At 34.2% G+C, this 5,604-nt stretch overlaps 1 long non-coding RNA gene across 1 annotated transcript; it reads right to left on the bottom strand.

The window, feature by feature from the left end:
• Window positions 1-4,226: 4,226 nt before the first annotated feature.
• LOC149905549 (uncharacterized) lies at window positions 4,227-5,034 on the bottom strand. The gene is made up of 2 exons (XR_016457069.1): window positions 4,929-5,034; window positions 4,227-4,354 (listed from the first exon to the last, which is right to left on the bottom strand). It is a non-coding gene; the product is annotated as an uncharacterized LOC149905549 (long non-coding RNA).
• Between the last annotated feature and the right edge of the window lie 570 nt (window positions 5,035-5,604).

Genomic DNA, 5,604 nt, shown 5'->3' with positions numbered 1-5,604 from the left:
ACTGATATTTTACATACGTTGACTGAATGAAAATATGCGTAAAAAATAATATTTTGTCCACATCCTACTAATATTATAAAGGCGAACGTTTGTATGGATGTATGGATGTTTGTTACTCTTTCACGTAAAAACTACTGAATGGATTTGAATGAAACTTTACCACAATATAGCTTATACATCAGAATAACACATAGGATAGGTTTTATCCCAGAAATCCCACGGGAACGGGAACTATGCGGGTTTTCCTTTGAAAACGCGGGCGAAGCCGCGGGCGGAAATCTAGTGATTCTATATATGGAAGTTTTAATTAATCCATTTCGCTGTTGCTAAGCGGTGGTTAACCTGTGTGCGGTTTTAGAAATTTGTATTTGCAATAACCGCCGGTTCCAACGAGGAATTAAATGTGTTAGAAAATTATTCGCTATTGCGATTTATTATGTGCTTGTAACTGGTAGAGCAACATGCTGTTCGTATATTTACCGGCTCGAAAGTACTGTTGTGTTTTCAGGTTCTCATTTATGTGTATTTTATTATATGTATGCTACATGCTACAATAGTTAATGTGTGTGGATTTTCTTAATTCGACTATTAATAACTATTTAATTCAATTTATATGACACATTCTTTTTATTTTCGTGCCTACAACTAGCAATCCGTTCTCAACATAATATTGAGGAATGTGCTGATGTAAATAAATATAGTTTATACTAGATTTCCGCCCGCGGCTTCGCCCGCGTTTTCAAAGGAAAACCCGCATAGTTCCCGTTCCCGTGGGATTTCCGGGATAAAACCTATCCTATGTGTTAATCCAAGTTACCCTCTATATGTGTGCTAAATTTCATTGTAATCGGTTCAGTAGTTTTTACGTGAAAGAGTAACAAACATCCATACATCCATACATCCATACATCCATACAAACTTTCGCCTTTATAATAGTACTAGATTTCCGCCCGCGGCTTCGCCCGCGTTTTCAAAGGAAAACCCGCATAGTTCCCGTTCCCGTGGGATTTCCGGGATAAAACCTATCCTATGTGTTAATCCAAGTTACCCTCTATATGTGTGCTAAATTTCATTGTAATCGGTTCAGTAGTTTTTACGTGAAAGAGTAACAAACATCCATACATCCATACATCCATACATCCATACATCCATACATCCTTACAAACTTTCGCCTTTATAATATTAATAGGATTAAGATTACATAAGAAATAAACAAATAGTATTTATTACAGCAGAAAATTTTCAAAACGAATTTTCAAACCGCCCATGATTGTCACACGGCGCTCTCGTGTGACGCGTACTGGATCAGGCTGGTTACGGGCAGTTCAAACCGGTTCAGACCGGTTCAAACCACCGCGAACGGGCTAGACAGGGCGGCCACGGCGTTCGCTTTGATGTGGCGACGTGATTTTAGTACGGGCGGCTTAATCAAAAACATTATTATGGGTTTGCGTGCGTATGTCAGGAGGCCTGGTTACTCTGTAATGCGGCATAATTGGGTGTATTATTAGCTCTTGTAAATTAATAGTAATCATTGATATACCTCAAGTACTATCTTTGGCATAATTATTTTGTTTTCGTCTGCATCAGTAAACCTTCGTTTATTTTAGCCCGAGATGTTGTGCGATGTGATTGATTTGATTTTGATACTTTAACAATTTATGACTTGAAACAGTTGTTATTTACCGACATGAAATTATATTAAAAAATATAAGTACGTTACCAAAACAAAGTAATTCACACAAACACAGTTCGTGTAGATTTTATCGTTCTCTAGTTCTCGAAAACAAAATATATCGAACGATAAATCCTCAAAACTGTGAGATCATTATTCGCAACTTTTACGAACAACAAACATAGCAAACAATAAAACGTGTCAATCGTACGTGTGTCCCGCAATTTATGTCACAAGTGTAGCGAAAATAAAACTGCACTTGAGGCCAACTTAGTTGCCACATCGGAAATAAAATAAGCCAAATTGCCTTGACTTCGCACTGCGCTCTACTATTTACCAATTTGTTGTTACTATGTTTTAAATTGTGAAGGATTTATTTTTACATAAAACTCTTTGTAGAGAACTCTTGAATTGACAATACGATGTGTGCATTTAGATTTTGTGATAATAAAATGAATAAAGTAATTATTGAAAATGAAATTATTATAGACGATAGATAGCTACAGACACAATTTGTTAAAATGTGAATAAAAAACAGAGCATTGAAAAATATTATTATAGTTTGATAAAAACAACAAGAAGGACCATTATTAGACTAGACAACTGCGTTTTATAATAACTATAATTACTTATCTCGTTATATTTTCTTATGATATCTTATAGTAGTCCGCCCGCACTTTTTGACAAAGCAGACAAATTACGGCATCATATTATCACGTTTATTTTCAACTAGAGGTCCGCCCCAGCTTCGCCCTTGGTACATATTTCGCAATAAAAGGTAGCCTATGTCCTTTCTCGGGTATCAAAATATATCTATACCAAATTTCATGCAAATTGGTTCAGTAGTTAAGGCGTGATTGAGTAACAGACAGACAGACAGAGTTACTTTCGTATTTATAATATTATAGTATGGATTATATTTAAAGTTGAGTTTCAGATTCTGCTTTCATTATAATAAAAATAAAAACATGTATTTTTACCCTGACAATATCACATAAAGTAACTTTTTTATAGTAAGAAATTAATGAGAACTTATTTAGGTCACTTGACTTGGCACAGTATCGTCAATATTGTACAATTTTTTTGCGAAATTCTCATGAAATACATCAATAAGTTTTCCCAAAACCATGAAGCCATAGAATTCCGCTCAAATTTCTCAATACAAGTACATCTACAAAGGCCTAGTAAACTCTCAAACCCAGAATTCAAGCTTTGGCCACTCACTGAAATCCAGGTCTGGAAAATCAATGGAAAACCTTACGGTATATTTTCGGAACGTACCTACAGTAGGAACACTGCACACAAGTCTTTGACTAGGATGCAATCATGTGTACATGCAACGGTACAGTGCATTGGAATACTGACGAAAATTAGGCTAATTCGGAAATGTTGGTTTCTGTACCTTGATTTATTAGTATGTAGTATATTTTATCTGTGATAGTACCTATGGTGTAAGTATTATAAGGTAATAAAGACCACGTAGAATAAGCGCTTAACGACGAGTTTCAAAAACATGACTGTTACTTTTATCAATTAACATTACCTATTGAAAATTTAGGACTGTTAGTAGGAATAATTATTTCGTTAATAAATAATAATATTTCGTATTAGTATAGTATTAATATTTCGTTTATTTTTACACGATTGTTCTATAATTATGTCTTGAAGTGTAATCTGTTACTGAAGAGCGACGTCAACAATTTTAACTACAGACTGCACTAAGTAAAGCAAGTTAGCATGACAAGGGTCGCTTCACTCTAGAAACTTCCAACTTCTACTACCTAAGTATATCTATTCATACTAATAGTATAAATGAAAATGAACTTCTTACTGTCTGTTTGCAATGTTTTAACACCTGAGTTGATAAACAGGTTAAGTTAAATTGGGTATTTAGATTAGTATCTTGTCAATAACCGGGTCCCCACAACGCCAGCTGCTTCGCGCAACAATTGCTTCGCGACATTGCTCTATGGACCCTCCTATTGTTGTGTCCAGAAAAGTATGAAATAAAAGATAAGGTAGTAGGAGTTTACTATCGAATTGTATGTGAAATAAACCGTGATGAAAGCATATTAAAATATGAATCGTAATTGATTATGTCTCTTATTAAGATTCATATAAAAAATACGTGTGGCATTCGAGGACTGCTTCGGTAAAGCTATTGCATAGCATCGCATCGCTGTGCCGGTTGGAGTGGGGGGTGTTAGGTTTTATCGTTACGGAATTTTTACATTCGGTCGCCGCGCTCAGTCTGAGATAAAAGCAATGCAATAGCTTAAAAATAGATACGTCATGATCTATTGTCTGATAACTACAAACGACTACGAAGCAATTGTCAAAGTATGTTATGTAACTCTACCTTTTATGTAAAATATTATGTCGGTACGAGTATCTGTTTAAAAAAGGTCTATCGGTTTCCTTACGGACAATTGTATTCTTAACATTATCTAAATCCAATCATCCGTAAGCAAAGGTGAAAAATTCTCTTCTCGTATTGATCTATTTTAGCTTAAATAGAAAATAATAAATAAAACCCAGTAGTTCATAAATGCTACTTAATCTATATATTTATATTCGAAAACTATCTACAATAATGATTTTAATATTGGCTACGAACGGCTAAGCACGTACCAATTGGGTTTTCTTCATTCCAGAACGAATCGTCCACTGTGTAATCTTCTGAAACAAGGAAAAAACAATTGATCACATGATCAGTAATCATGAGTGTTGGGGGTACTGAGGAGAATTGGACTCATAAATCGATATGGGAAACTTGCTCATTTTTTCCGTATTTATAGCGTATAAGATAGAGACAACTAGACTATCATCTATGTATTTTGAAAACATAATGTTCACGATTTCATAATAATTTATCCTAAACCTTTAATAAATTTAAGCATTACTGGGGAATTTTCAATTGACAACAAGTTAGAAATCTGTTATATCTGGCACAAAGGAAAAAATAACGTAGAATTTATTTCCCCAATTAATATTAAAATCTTAATTATCCACAAGGCTAACGTTATTATTAAGGATATCAATATCAGAGTAGACTCTTGTCATAATTAGAAAAATGTTTTTGATAACTCGTATAAAATTCTGCGCATAATTTTATAGACATTTTTGTTTCGATATGTTATAAGTCTTATCTAGAACAAAATTTTAGTTAATATAACTTCTCCGATTGCCCATAAATTTAAAACAAACACAAACGAGTAACCCAAATTCGCATAATTTCATAACAAGTAGGTACCTATAGTAAAATTTTATCTCCCTCCGAAATCGCAGCGCAAACACGTTCCCTCCAATAGCGCGGGTATCGCCGTGAAAATACAGGCTCAATTAACCAATATTTACTCACAATTTATCTTTTAAAAACACCCGGCCATCTTGCCCGGGCCTCCCCGCTATACAATGCAACTGTAACGAAAAAATAATTACCGGCCGTCCAAACAACGCTTTTCACGACTTCCGCGATGCATATTAATATTTATGAGAGTGTGAATTACTCGAACATGGCCCATATAAATTATTATAATTGAACCTCTGAGGCTGTGAACACGCGATGATACAAGAAGATCACATTTTCATTATATCGTGTTTTTTTTATGTGCATACTTTACGTTCTCATAAAATGTACTAAAAAATAAGTGCTTTTATATGTCAAAGTTGAGTTTTTAAAGAATTTAACAATTATGAAGGCAAGTCATTTAATCAGACGATAACTTACATTTTAAAGAATAATAGTTAGGTTCACATTTTGATTACTATGAATTAGCAGTGGACATAAAGTCTCCCAACTTGAAGTAGTCCAGACCTTCACTTTCAAGCAATCAAATACATCCCTAATTACCACATCCTAACGTCCAAATTAGTATAAAATATAACATTAAACCAACGAAACATGATACTCGCGAAATAGCTATCTC

The sequence above is a fragment of the Colias eurytheme genome, chromosome 9, assembly GCF_061535395.1.
Source record: "Colias eurytheme isolate Ceu_HAF_F1 chromosome 9, ilColEury1 Martin Lab GWU primary, whole genome shotgun sequence".
NCBI classification, from domain to species: Eukaryota; Metazoa; Arthropoda; class Insecta; order Lepidoptera; family Pieridae; genus Colias; species Colias eurytheme.
The sequence above is the reverse complement of the archived record's forward strand: the minus strand, read 5'-3'. Positions and strand labels throughout refer to the sequence as shown.